The following is a 15841-nucleotide window of genomic DNA, read 5'->3' as shown; positions in this document are numbered from 1 at the left end:
TCATTTAGTCTGTTATCTCCATAGATGAAAAAATAATATCTCAATATAATGTAATTACTGAACAGGTTAAAGTGTGTGTGTGTGTGTGTGTGTGTGTGTGTGCGCGCGCGTGCATTGGTCACTTCCATTTGTTCCTTGGAAAATTGCCTGTCCATGTCCATTTAAAAACAATCAATATACCAGACAGGTAAGTGAGTAGGTATGTGTGATTATGGATAAAAGCTCTTCCAGTTACTGAAATATTTAACTCTTTTGTGCCTCAGGCACTATGACTGCTTTTGAAAACAGCTCTACATTTAGATTTTTATAAATAGAGTTCAGACTCATGCCTCCCTAGCAAAAAATTCTTCCTGCCAATCATTCTCTTCCTGATGATATTTTATTCATTTGTATTCTTTGGAATATGAGATAAAAGTCTACACTTTTCTTTGTTCTGTTGCAATATACTCTTGAATGTATTTTCACAGTCTGTTCAAGTCCTTAGAGAATACTGTGTCCTCCTTATAATCTCTCTATATCAGTGACCCATCTAAATTTATATGCCTAAAAATAAAAGCAAAAACCAAAATAATTAAAAACATAACTATATCTTATTCTAAATTGTTAAAACTAGTTATGCTCATTGATATTTCTTCATTTATGAAAAGAATATAAGGTGATTAAAGTTATATTCTTGGAAAATTAGGATTTCTTTCATCATGTGATCTTATGTTTTTGTTTTATTTTTATGGTCAATTTTTTTTGGTAAGATACCATTTGTTTCCCATCAAACTTATTTCCATTTTGTTTGCCTTTGTGGAAGAGGAGCTTAAGGTTGTTTCTACCCATTCAGTGACCTGAGCAGTGGGAACCGTGGACCAGTCTTCAGTGACAGGCTGAGCACTTCAGTCTTTAGTAGGGAACTCCTGAATAGGCACAGAGGGCACCCGCATGCGTTCAGACCAGTCTGAGACTTCAGGTTGAGTAGCAGTGAACTCAGGAGCTGGAGCAGTCCATTCACTCTGAAGTTCCTCCCTGGTCACAGCCTTTCACCTGCCCTTCCTTTTTGGTCTCTTCAGGATCTCTATAGAAGTACAGATCAGTCATGACCTCCCATGGGTGTTCACGGGAAATGGTGCCATGCTGCTCAGAAATTCTGGGCCAGCAATCACCACATCAGATACACTGTGTGAGCTCCCTTGTTGTTGCAAGGTTTAGCAATGTCCATATAATGCAGAGGAGAGTTTGTGTTACACAGAATGATGGTAGGCAGGTTAACATAAGATACCTCTGTGAGAGGCTGGTAGTCAGCCTTGGGATCAGTAACCACCAGAAGTCTTGGCTCCTGGAAGGCTGCCTGAATCTGATTAGTGAAGGTTCCAGGAATCAAACAGCCAACAATAGGAGTGGCTCCAATAGCAACAGCAAACTTCATCACAGCTCGCTGGTCAGTACTCCTGGATGATATGATGCTGATATCATCTGGGTTTTATATGGCAACAATAGCATGAGCTGCCAAAAGATTCTCCCAGGTTCTCTTCAGATTTATGATGTAATACCAGCACTTATCCTTTTGTAGATATACTGTTCCATTTGAAAGTCAGGTTGGTGCAACGTGAGTGAGTTCCTGCTGTAAGGAATTTGAGCACATCTTCCTCCTTCATTTGCAAGATATCAAGGGCTTTGGACACTGTGAAAGTTTCCCTTCAGTTTATGATGAGAATACAGAAGAATGCCCTATGGACTCTCCCCGGGTAGCTCAGAAAATCTTTACTCTCAACTTTAAATCAGGCTTGTGGCTACTCCAGTCTTGACCTTCTTATTCCAGGTCTCAGACTGAGGTTTCCTTTTTATCACCTTGTGTCTGAGATACATCTTATCAAACATGGTCTAGTACTTGGTTTTCTGGAACTAGTAATGTTTTCCAGTCCTGCCAATACCACGTCCCTTATATTTTCCCCTGAGATTTTATTTCTGTCTCATATTTCCAGATTACTGTCTTCTTATGTACTGACTGCTGACAATTATCTATGATTTCACTCTCTGTTCTTTTTTCAGGATTAAGCTGGTTTCGGTCTGCCTTATGTCTAGTCTTTTATCTCCCATGCTGTCAAAAGTTTCTTTCAGTACTCCAACTGGGTGTGGTCCTCTAGGGCCTGCTCCACCCTACAGTGGGGTTCCAGTACAAATTATGGCCTTGCAATTCATCCCCATTCTACCATAGCTATGTAATATTTTTTAATGCATTTATTTAAATTCCATTTAGTTAACATACAGTGTAGTATTGGTTCCAGAGTGTACACACACACACACACACACACACACACACACACACTCTTTATGCATTTATCAGTTGATGGACATTTGGGCTCTATCCATAATTTGGCAATGTTGATAGTGCCGCTATAAACATTGGGGATCATGTGCCTCTTTGAATCAGCATTTTTGTATCTTTTGGATAAATACCTAGTTGTGCAATTGCTGGGTAGTAGGGTAGTTCTATTTTTAATTTTTTGAGGAACCTCCATACTGTTCTCCAGAGTGGCTGCACCAGTTTGCAGTCTCACCAATAGTGGGACTCTATTTCTCCTCATCCCCATCAACATCTGTTGTTTCTTGAGTTGTTAAATTTTGCCATTCTGACAGGTGTGAGATGTTATCTATTGTGGTTTTGATTTGCATCTCTCTTATGATGAGTAACGCTGAGCATCTTTCCATGTGTCTGTTAGCCATCTGGATGTCTTCTTTGGAAAAGTGTCTATTCATGTCTTATGTAACATTTTTGAGGAGTAAAGAAGCATGCTGACACCGCCAGCGCTAAATTGTTTTTATCAGCTATATACTTATTTCTCTTTTAAGTGACTTTTGTTATATGTGTTACATTTTTAAAGTCACCTCTCTCTTGTCATTGACAAATCAAAGATTATCAAAAACTGTTCATCCTTTACTAATTGATAAATACACTTTGATGCCAAAATTGCATGGTCATTGAAATGAAATGCATGGCAACCCTGCAGAGTCGACGGCCCACTAAGTAGTGATAATTATTTGTCCATAAGACTCAGCTTGATCCAAAGTCATTTGGAATACCTTTTTCTTCTGTGTTCTGTGGTTTAGAAATAAGAAATAAGAAATAAGAAAATAAGATTCTCTTATAAAGTCAGTCACAAATAACCTGGAAATTCAGGCTTATTTCGCTACCATTAATGTAAGGAAATTATGCTTGATTTAGAAGGAAATTAGTTATGCACATGACTCGAAAAATCCCCTCTTGTTTTGTGAAGGCACAGAGTGCCAATTAATTATATCTATAGCAACCACGAAAGTTTCCAGAAAATTACTAGGTTAAAGAGGACTTTTGACAACTGATTTTAATTTATTTTTATGTCCTATATAAGTATTATATATTTCTTGTACTTACTGGATTGTTTTAAAAATGCATAGAGCACTACAAAATTCTATTTCTAACTCTTTAAGAGTTCTGTTGCACAGGGATGATGACTGAGTTTGATGTGAATCGAGGAGAATTTTAAGTGGATTATGACATTTCAATTTGAGGACTAACATGCATCAATAACATCAGAGATCTGTTGAAATGTGTGAAGGCTGAGATTAGGGGTGAGGAAAAAGAAGGTTAATGAGAAGGGTCAGAACTCCTCCTTGTGGGGTAAATTTTGAAGTGATTTCTTTCTCATGAATAATGGAGCTAGGCTTCAAAATAAATTTCATTATATATATATACTATATATATATATATATATATATATATATATATATATATATATATATATATATATTAAAATCCACCATGCTCAGAATGCAGTGTTTTTCTTTTCAAGTAAATCAATTTCTTTTTGGTTTTATGTCTTTTAATTTTTTTTTCCTATTTGGGTCAAAGAAATCGTATAGTCATTTTCACAGGCCCCTAGAAGTCCCATTAATCAAATGAATTATAAATTTATTTCATTACCCTAAAATGTAACAATTCTATAAATTAATAATTATAAATATCTGACATTATCTGTGAATAAAAGTTTAGTATGTTGCTTTATTGATTAAAAATATAATTTCATGTTATGTTAAGTCGAGCAGCACCTATTTTTTCCCATAGGTTATTCTGAATAATTGAAGAGAATTATAAATGTGTTCTCTTTTATTTGCAGAGAATAGGTTAACAGCATAGCTATACTAAGGGGAATTTTAGAAGTTTATTAAGGAAACAAAAGAGATTAAAAGAAGGAATGGGGAAAAAGAAAAAACTAAATATGTAGAGTAGGCCAAAAATACATGGTGACTATACTTATAACATCTTGTGTGGTTAAAAGTAGAAATAGAATTAAAATACATGATAATTAATTTGGAAGCAGCACCATAATTTGTTGTGGACCAATCCATTCACTGAGATCAACTAGCCAAGCTGGGGTAAAAAAAAGACAAAAATTATATTTGAGAGCATACCACAGCAAAGACTTATTAAATTATAATTCTGAGAGAGAAAATAAACTAAGCAAAATGAACCAGACATTTGGAGACACTTTTCCTTTTGAAGTAGTTTTCCAATTTGCCAGGGGGAGGAGTAGGGGGATTGTTGGAGGTGGGGATGGGTATTGAGCTGAGAAGTTAAGCAGAAATCTGAGGCTGAACATGAGAGTCTAAACTGTACCCTCATCATATCAGGAGATTGGTAGAATAAAAATTAGAGTTGAGCTCCTGTCATATTAGAGGCTCTGTAAACACCCAGAATTTTCCACTAGAATCCAAAAGACTCTATCTAAGGAGATAAACTAGACTGGAGATAAACCAGTTGTCACTGAAAATAAATTTGAAGCACCTAATTTCTGAGAAGATTAAGGTAATCTACTCCTAACCAGGCTGCCTGCCGGAAGAAAATTAAACCCTATCTAGAAGTTATGTACACAGATACCAAATAAACTATGTAGTTTTTATCTACAATTTGCTCAAACAACTCCACAGAAACATTTCCAGGTAAGATGCAGCAGTTTGCAGCAGAGTAATGCTCCTGTCACATCTAGCCAAATAAATAACAAAACCATACTTTTAAAGGCATTGGGGGACTTTGAGGCAATAAGGCCTGCATGAGCTAAAATTCACAGAAAAAAAACTGTGTTGGGGGGTGCCTGGGTGGCTCAGTTGGTTAAGTGACCCACTCTTGCTTTTGGCTCAGGTCATGATCTCACAATTTGTGAGATCGAGCCCTCTGTCCAGCTCTGTGCTGACAACATGGACCCTGCTTGGGATTCCCTCTTTCTCCCAATCTTTCTTCTTCTCTGCTCATGCAAAATAAATAAGTAAACATTAAAAAAAAAAGAATTGTGATGAGTTGAGGATGACCAGCTACTTTTGCTCTACTTGTGACATTGTCTGCTTCTGCCTGTCAGTTGAAATCAAGCTTGTTCCAGACAAGATACTTTCCAAAGACAGAAAGATAATCCAGTAATGCATTTTGCAGAAACTCAGGGCTAGAGTAACACATGAACCTTTCAGTGGTCTCAAATTTGAAGCTAATTCTTAGCTCTGGGATTGGACACAGGGCTGGAAAACTAAGCCAAAAACATATATATATAAGAGTTCACTATCTTCAATGTTTAGGGGGAAAAAGATATTCATGGGGTGAGGTCCTGCTTTAAGATAAATATAGTCTCTCCTAAAGATATTTATAAAATTTAAAATTGCATGGGCTGGGAAGCTGAAGAGCTAACTTGGGAACCCAAGAATAGCTGAGATTTGGGAACCCAAGAATATACGACTGAGAGACAAGAAACCTTAGCCTTGAAAGAATCATCAGGTAAAATAGGGATAAACTGGCTGCTGACTGAATCTTTCTAAACATTAATAGATAATTTTTATGATTTAGATAAATCATATGATTGAGATAATAAAATATGACTAACTGTAAAAGGGAAATAAAGCAATAAAGACAAACCTACCAATGAGCTGGATATAGAAATACAGATATAAACACTCAACTTGGAACATAAAAAGAAAATTACAAAATTTTAAAAGTATGAGAGACATATGCAACACAGTCAAATGTGTTAGCATACAGGCAATTCAAGTTCCATGGAGAAAAGAGAGAGAAAATGGAAGAAAAGCAGTACATGAAAATACAACGAGCGGTTTTCAAAAATGAGTGTAAGACGTGAATACGCAGACTCAAAGGGGCAGCAAACCAGAGCAGTATAACTTTACACACAGACAGGCACAGACACACACACATAACCAACTCTCTTCTATACATAATAGTAAAACTGCTAAAAAGTGACACAAAGTGAAAATCTTGAAAATATACAGGGAAGAAAAAAAATACATTACTATCAAAGAAAGAAATATTTGTTGACCTCTTAATAGAAACAATGGAAACTAGTGGCAATGGTATGGCATTAGTGTACTAAGAACAAATAGCAACCAACCTAGTAATATATACTCAGAAAGAAAATCCTTAAAAATAAAGACAAGAAATAGAAGATGGAAATTGGAGGCAAGCAGGCTGACATGTAAAGAAAGGAATATTGCAGATTATAGTCAAGAGATAGCAATGGAAACATGGATGTGTAGGAGAAAATGAAGCAGACTAAAAAGAGCAAATAAGTGGGCAAATATAAATAAGTGTTGATTAAAAATGAATAACTTAAGGACACCTGGGTGGCTCAGTTGGTTAAGCATTTCACTTTGGCTCAGGTCATAATCTCATTGTTCGTAGATTCAAGACCCACCTTGGGCTCTGTGCTGAGCTCTGAGCCTGGAGCCTGCTTTGGATTCTGTGTCTCCCTCTATCTCTGCCCCTCCCCTGCTTGCGCTCGCTCTCTCTCTCCCTCTCAAAAATAAATAAACATTACAAAAAATGAATAACTTAAATAAATAAAAATGAACAATATTTATACTGGTCTAATGAGGTTAACCCTATGTAGAACTGAAATCATGGAAATAAAAGATACATATTGTGGATATAATTTAATAGATTTAGGGCTCTAGTAGAATTGGGAAAAATGTAAATATTGTTTTTATTGGACTGTAATAAGATAATGGTTGATGTTACAACCCTCTGAGTAATAATTTAAAGAAGAATTAAACAATGTGTAAATGATAATTTAATAGAGTTTACAAAGATATAAATGCATGATTAATTCAAAAGAGAAGGGGAAAAATGGAACATAAAACTGAATCACACATACGGGAATGAATAACAGGAAGGTAAAAGAAAACAGAAGCATATCAATGATGATAATGAATGTAAATATATATTATACTCCAAGTAAATGACTCAATTTGGGGACTGAATAAAAGTACAAATTCCTCTTATATACTGCCTAAACGAGTTACACTTTAAATCCGAGGATGAGAACTTTAAAAAAAAAATGCTGTATAGAAAATCAAAAGCAATTTGGTACAACTCATTAATATCACATAAAGTAGATTTTAATGCAGAAAACGTCCTTAGAGATAAAAGGGATTTCATAATTATTAAGGAATTTAATTTAAGAAAAAGATGTCATAATTCTAAGTCTATACTCTAAATAACACATATAAAGAAAAAATTAAGTGCAGAAAAAGGAAAATAGGCTCATAATAATGTTGACATATTTTTAGCAAACATCTAATAAACTAGGAGAAAAAACAAACAAAATTTCTATAAGGTTAAAAAGCTTAAAAAATCTAACAGATTTAACCTAATTATCATATGAAAATAGTGTAAACAGTAAATGACAAATAACCATAGTATGAAGTTTATATTGAATATTCACCAAATTGGCCAGACACATACCATAAAGAAAAGTTCAATAAATTTTAACACTTGGGAATATTCTTGGTAAATCTCTAACTACAATGGATCTAAGCTAAATAAAAATCAATAAAAATAATAAATAGAAAAATATCAACTAAACGGGAATTAAGCTACATATTTATAAATAACATGTGTCAAAGAAGATATTAGCAAATATTTTAAATGAATGTAATTAAGTACAGATAAAGATGTGTGACTCAGGTAATGTATAGACTTAATTCATAGACTTAGGGATACAGTATAAAGGGAAAAAGAGTGTATGTAAGTGACAAAGCACTAAATTCTACACTTGAAACTAATATTACACTGTATGTTGACTAACTGGAATATAAATAAAAACTTAAAAAAAGAAAAGAAATTACTTAAATCTTTATATCCAAGGCTAGGAAAATCAGCAAGTAAAAATGAAATAAATTAGAAGGAACAACAAAAAAAATCAATAAGATGTTAAAGAAACAGAAAATCAGCAAAAATTAATGGGTTCTTTGAAAAAAATATAAAAATCAAGTACTTGAAAGAGCAATTAACAGTAATAAAAGAAAAAAATATCAGTAGCAAAAATTAAAATTATAGAATCATTAAAAAATATGTAAATGGTCCTTGACTTACAGTGGCTCAACTTATAATATTTCAACTTGATGATAGTTTAAAAGTGATACTCATTTGGTATAAATCATATTTTGAATTTTGAATTTTGATCTTTTCCCAAGCTGAAGATATGATAAGATCCTCTGTCTTGATTCTGGGCAGAGGCAGTGACCACAGCTCCCAGTCAGCCCCACCATCACAAGGATAACAACTGATATAACTGTTCCATACTCATACAAACATTCTCTTGATATATTCAACACTTTATTACAAAATAGATTTTGTGTTAGATGGTTTTGCCCAGGTGTAAGATAATGTAAGTGTTCTGAGAATGTTAAAGTTAGGCTAGGCTAAACTTAAGATATTCAGTAGGTTAGATGTGTTAAATGCATTTCTGACTTAATTATATTTTCAACTTACATCAATTTATTGGGATGTAACTCCATCATAAGTGGAAGAAAATATGTATAGAAGTAAAGTTAAATAGGTACTATGAACATTTTATTTCATCATGCATTATTTGACAATTTGGAGAAAGCAAATTGATTTCTTGATAAATGCTTTACAAAGATGACAGCAGAAAAAAAATCTGAAGTATCTGGTGTTAATTCAGTAAATTAAATCATCATTGAAAAACTTTCCCATAAAGACAGATCAGATGGTTTTACCAGTTATTTTTTCCAAATATTTTAACAGAGGAATGCAACTCTTTAATAAACCATTCTAGAACATGCAAAAGAGGCAGAAATTCCTAACTCTTTTTTATAAGACCAATAAAAACTTGCTTCTAAAGCTTTGAAAAGATATAACAAGTAAAGAAAATCTGAGACAAAATAAAATTTTCTCTTGAATGTAGATGAAAAATTCCTTAATAAAACAATAGCAAATCTAATATAATGATAGAAATGAACATTATTAACAAACAAGATTTATTTTAGGTAAGCAAGGACAATTTATAATTAAAAAATAAAACAATATAATTCACCACAATTGAAAAAAAATTGTATGATTATTGCAATAAATATGGACCAAGCATGCGAAAAAAATTCTTATGATAAAATTCAGCAAAATTGGAATTAAGGCAAACATCTTTCTTTTACACACACACACAAATTCACACACAAAACTAAATAAAAACTCAGTGAAATAAATGGAAGTATTCAATATACTCTCTAAAACTGGAAGCAAAACACAAATGCCCTCTAGCTCCTGCTCTGTTAAGTCAGTGTTAAAACAGGGAGAAAAAAATACAAAGAATAAGAACTGGAATAAGAATAATAAAAGAAATTCCCATATAATAAAGTTACAAATGTTGGAGATTATTCTGAAAAGAAATATTTAAATGAATAAGTTTACTTATCAAGCTCATTTGTTACAAGTTCTCTTTTTTTTTCTTAATTTTTTTTAACGTTTATTTATTATTGAGAGACAGAGAGACACAGAGGGTGAACAGGGGAGAGGGCAGAGAGAGGCAGAGACACAGAATCCAAAGCAGGCTCCAGGCTCTGAGCTGTCAGCACAGAGCCCCATGCGGGGCTCGAACTCATGGGCAGCAAGATCATGACCTGAGCCAAAGTCAGCCACTCAACCAACTGAGCCACCCAGGTGCCCCTCAAGTTCTCTTTTTTTTTTTTTTTTAATTTTTTTTTTTTAACGTTTATTTATTTTTGGGACAGAGAGAGACAGAGCATGAACGGGGGAGGGGCAGAGAGAGAGGGAGACACAGAATCGGAAACAGGCTCCAGGCTCTGAGCCATCAGCCCAGAGCCCGACGCGGGGCTCGAACCCACGGACCACGAGATCGTGACCTGGCTGAAGTCGGACGCCCAACCGACTGCGCCACCCAGGCGCCCCGTCAAGTTCTCTTTTTAATAACTAATTTTATTTTTACGTGAGGAAAAAGAATAGGCCGAAAAAAATGTAAAAATTATCATATGGTAACAGTAACTTCAGCAATTAACCGAAAACTAATTTAACAAAAAATGAACAAGGCATTAATACTGAAAAGTCCAAAAAATGAGAAAAATTAAAGGAAGATTTAATAGATGAAGCAATATACCACTGTGAGTTGAAAGACTTAATTTTTAAAATGATAGCAATACCCTTTAAGTTGATCTAGAGATTGCAAGCAATCTCAATTAAAATCCCAACAGATTTGTTTGTTAGTTTTTGTGGCAATTAACAAATTGACTTCAGGAATTTATATGTAAATGCAAAGGGCAATGTTCAGACAACATTCTGAGTTAAACAAAATTTGTTAGCTCTACACTCCAGATATAAGACGCATTATAAATATGCAATAATAAAGATGGTGTAGAATAGGTATCTGGTGGAAGCATTTAGAATCACTGAAGACGTTTCCATTCACATATGCTCACCTGTTTGATGTCTAGGTGATAGTGCAGTGAGGAAAGGATGATTTTTGCATAAATGGAAGGATTGGACATTCACAGAGGAAAAAAATATATGTGCACTACTATTTTACACAATTCACAAAACTACTCCCAGAATTGTTTATCAAAACGTAATACAGCAAAGTTTAGAAAATTGCCTAATAGAATATCCTTGGAGTGGATATTTTTTTTTGAAAGAAGCTTCTAATAGAACTAACCATGAATGAAAAAAAAATAACTTGTACAGTTTTAAGATAAAAAACTTCAGAACATCAAATGGCATCATTAAGTGAGTTATAATCAAGTTGCATAATAGCATAAAATATTTCCAATGCACATACTGAACAAGGGATTTATATTCAAATCCATTAAAAATTCCTACAAAAAAAAAAAGAAAATAGCAAAAACTAAAAGGAAAAGGTACAAGAAACATGAATTAGCATTTCACAAAATAGGGTATATGAAAGTGTAATAAAAATAGAAAATGCTGCTCAAGCACATTAGCCTTTGGAATATGCAATTTAAAGTTACAATTGAATATCACTATACACTTACTAAAATGGTAACATCGAAAAATTTAAAAATGCTACCAAATTTCGATAAGGATATAGAATAACTGGAACTCTCCTAAATTAATTGTAGAACTATAAATTGGTACAGATATTTGGAAAAGTTGTTTCTTAGTATCTATGAACTCTGAATGTATGATCCACTTCTACATATATTCACTAAATGTATGTCTACATATGGTCTTAAATGTGCACACACACACACAGATGCTCTCAGAAGAATTGTTTGTAATAGTCCAAACTGGAAATACTCAAATGCTTATCTAGAAAAGAATGAATGAAAAACTGTGGCATATTCATGCAATGATATACTACACATCAGCAAGAATGAATGAACTTCAAATACATAGAACAAAATGGAGGACTCACAACTATAATATTAAGCAAAAGTAGGCAGACATGAACAAGTCATGCTGTATTACTCTATTTGTAAAAAAATTTCATTAGGCAAAACTAATACAAGTACTTAAAAATTATGACAGCATTGCCCTTGGGGTGAGCAAATGTTACTAAAAGAAGCACAGAGACTTCTGGTGTCCTATTTATAATGTTTCCTCCTATTGGTGCTGTCTACATGGATGTGTTCACTATGATAAAGATATTTGACCCTAACATGATGATTTCTGAACTTTTTTGGTATATAAGCTTAAGTAAAATGTACAAAACAAAGCAAACAAACAATTATATAATGCAGCTGTCACCATCCTTTACTAAAATTCATATGGCTATAAATGCCTCCTTTATAAAAGAAGACTAAAAATCAATGATCTAAGTAGCCATCTAAAAAGCGAGAAAAGGCAACAGCAAACTCAACATATAAGAATGAAAGAAATAATGAAAATAAGAACAGAAAATAATTACATAAACATCGAACAGAGAAGATGTGCAATGTAATTTGTTTTAGAATTTTGCCTTGGGGCGCCTGGATGGCGCAGTCGGTTAAGCGTCCGACTTCAGCCAGGTCACGATCTCGCGGTCTGTGAGTTCGAGCCCCGCGTCAGGCTCTGGGCTGATGGCTCGGAGCCTGGAGCCTGCTTCCGATTCTGTGTCTCCTTCTCTCTCTGCCCCTCCCCCGTTCATGCTCTGTCTCTCTCTGTCCCAAAAATAAATAAACGTTGAAAAAAAAAAATTTAAAAAAAAAAAAGAATTTTGCCTTAAAAATGTATGTTTCATAGAAAATAACATGGGCTTATTTTGTAATAATTTCAGATCCACCCTTAATCTAATTAATTTAATAGATAAAGACCTCTTCTACCTGAATTCTCTCAATTCCACTCCAAGAAGTGACTGTTAAATGCTCCTGTGTTTCCTTGTAGATAAGAGTATATACAGGTGAATATGTGATATGATATTATGGCATATTATTTTCAAGAATGTATTATTTTATATTTATCACCCAACTTACTTTCTATTTATTATAGATAATATGCATTCCTTGTCAGCATAAATTACCTATTTACATGTCTATACCTATATAAAAATGTACTGATACCTAAAATGACATATTACCTTTAAAATTTATTTTTTAATTTCTTTTTATTTTACTTATTTTTTTAAATGTTTATTTATTTTTGTTTGAGGTAGAGACAGAGTGCAAGCGGGGGAAGGGCAAAGAGAGAGGGAGACACAGAATCTGAATGAGGCTCTGGGTTCCCAGTGTTAGCACAGAACTCGACACAGGGCTCGATACCACAAACTGTGAGATCATGACCTGAACCGAAGTCGGACATTCAACTGACTGAGCTACCCAGGTGCCTCTAAAAATTTTATACCCTGGGTACACAAAAATTTACCTATCATAAATGTACAGATCAATGTTATCACAAAATAACTGAACCTTTGGAATTAACTCCAGTTCAAAAACCTAAAACAGAAGTCATGACAAGCACATATAAAATGTCTTTGTTGTTGTCATCTTGTAAAGAGAAGAACAAGCTTTCAGGGAAATATAATAATGTAATAAAAAATAATATATTTACTCCTATCTTTAAGTTTCCTTAAGCATTTTCTCAGGGATCCAATATTGTCGTGCCTCTTTTCACCATATTGTAAGCATTCTGACAGAGAACTCCAGTTCAGTTCTACATGAGGAGATCTGAACTGTTATTTATATTGGAAGTATTAGAATTGAAATTCCTACGAAGTATAGGTTCAAATCTTGTCACCTTGGCTACCTGAATTGTTTATTAATTCAAGAGAAATTGAAAGCACCTTGCAGTTGGTGAAAAGGTCACTGATTTCAGAGTAAATTTTAAATGATTCAAAGTCTTAGTATCTCATTTTCTGGAGCAAGGGGAGTAGTCTGGGAAGGAGCCACATGTGTCACACATTGAGTCAGCACAGGTTGAGTCAGCTAGAGCTGAGGATTGGCCTCATCTTTTGGGGCAGAGTCAGGATAGTCTTCTGATTACAAAGACCCTGAGGATTCAAAACTAGAAGAGAGAAGTATTTGGCCTTGGGGACTTTGTCAGTTCATCTTTGTTGGGAGATCCAGCCCTCTCATCCCTCCAATGGAATTTGTCAGTCCCTTTTTACTTTCCCTGGTCTCTGTTGCCATGGTAACTGTTCAGAGCCCCTACTGTTTAGTTCATCACTGAAACGGCAACATTTCAACATTTTCTGACACAAATTGGCAAGATATGTAGCTGCTGGCAGTACTATCTCAGCAGGACTCCTGGTAATGTAGTAGGAAATGTGTGGTAAGGCAATTAGAAAACACCAGTAGATAACTGAACATTCCATGTATAAGAAAATGCCTTTGGGAGATTTGCTACAGTACTTCCAGTGTTTGGAATGCACTGCATTTAGTAGCAATCTTCAATTCAATGAACACATTTTGTGTGCATACAGACCTTACACTGACTGCAAATCACATACAAACAAATGGATGTGATCTCTCACCTCAAGCAACTTGCACTCTATTGGTACAAATAACATATATTCAATCACAGTTAAACCAAGTCTCATTGTGTGTGGGATCTGAGTGAACAATTCTAGGAAGGCTTCAAATAGGAAATGAAATTCTAGGCGACCTCTTTTGTGCCTCTTATGGTAAGGTTATGGGGGAGGGCACTAGACACAGAGAAAACTACAAGAGTGAAATAAACCATGGGCGTGCTTTAGCCAGATTTGCTAAAGAAAGACAGAAAGTCTCCTATGAATTCAGAGTAGGTGTGAACAGAGTGGCAGGAGATACAACTGGAAAGGTAGATAAATATTCACTTTCGCGTATTTTACACCAGTGTTTCAAATCATTCTATACGAAAGTTAAGCTAATTTTTTCCTAATAAATAATCACAGGGTGCACAAAGAGAAATAGATTTTCCTTTATTCAAGATGAAGTAAAAATAGCAAATACTATTAATAATAGTAGCTTGATGCTATAATAAGGTGTTATATTAGTTTAAACCATTTAAAATGACCAGTTTGGGAAGTATAAAACAGTTCAATGTCAAAGTTTTACATCAACTTCATAGGTAAATTTCCATTCCATATGCTTAGACATTGATTAATTCACTAATTTATAATGTTGCAGAGATTTTTAACATTCAAAAATACTTACAAAATTGCTTTTTCCTCTAAATTAAGTGGGTCCTAGAACTACATACATGTGCATTTACATATACATTTTATATGTGACAGCTGCACTAATTGTGTATGAGGAAGTAACTCTCAAATAACACTGGGATATTTAATGTGCATAGTTCCTGTATATGAAGGGATCTATCTTTGGAGAGTACGAATATCAGTTCATGCTCATCCAGGTGCCACAACACGTTCAAATGATGGAAATAATGGACTTGAAGACCTCATGAGTCTGATGGTTTCTAACTCAATAAAATGAAAAGTTCTAGTATAAGGCATTGTTTTTGGAAACATTTCCAAGGACATGTTTCTTGCCATATTACTAGGACTTTAAATTAACCTGAAGAGTGCTGTTGGTTTTGTTTTGTTTTGTTTTGTTTTGTTTGTTTTCTGAAAATATGTGCAGCTGATTGTTTTCTACTTTGAAGCCCAAGAGCAACTCATATTACTGATTGGTGCCTGGGATGAAACTAGAAAATAACATTTAATTCATGAAAAGGGACCTCTCTCTCTCTCTCTCTCTCTCTCACTTGGCCCTTATTTAGAAAACAGATTATTTCCCTTAGACTAATTTCCTTATAGAATTTTAGAAATGTTGAGTTATTTAAAATACCAGAATTTTGTCATGGTTGGAGTTAAGTATGTGTATTTTTTTTTCTTTTTCACCCTTCAAGTTGCATCCTGTTTTGCAACAAAAATTGACCTTTACAGAGAAGAGGTGTATGTATGTTCAAGGGATCTTTGGAATTTTCATGTTAACGTACAGTGATTACAGTTACTTTTCTTCTATTCTGTTTGTGCTTTTTTTCATTTGTTTTTATGGCTGAAAAGAACTACAACCAATGACAAGCTTAGTGAAATACTATTTGAAAGCAATGTAACTTTAGCCATATCAATAAGAAACTCCCCCAAATTGTCTTCAC

The 15841-nt window shown here is 34.1% G+C and overlaps 1 pseudogene; it reads right to left on the bottom strand.

The window, feature by feature from the left end:
* Nucleotides 1-731: 731 nt before the first annotated feature.
* The window catches only part of LOC124505999 (40S ribosomal protein SA-like), a 45432-nt pseudogene continuing 30322 nt past the window's right edge, over nt 732-15841 (bottom strand).

This window comes from Lynx rufus, unplaced genomic scaffold, assembly GCF_022079265.1.
Source record: "Lynx rufus isolate CCGP_SWC_20201006 ecotype Redwood Valley unplaced genomic scaffold, mLynRuf1.p SCAF_9, whole genome shotgun sequence".
Lineage (NCBI taxonomy): Eukaryota > Metazoa > Chordata > Mammalia > Carnivora > Felidae > Lynx > Lynx rufus.
The sequence above is the reverse complement of the archived record's forward strand: the minus strand, read 5'-3'. Positions and strand labels throughout refer to the sequence as shown.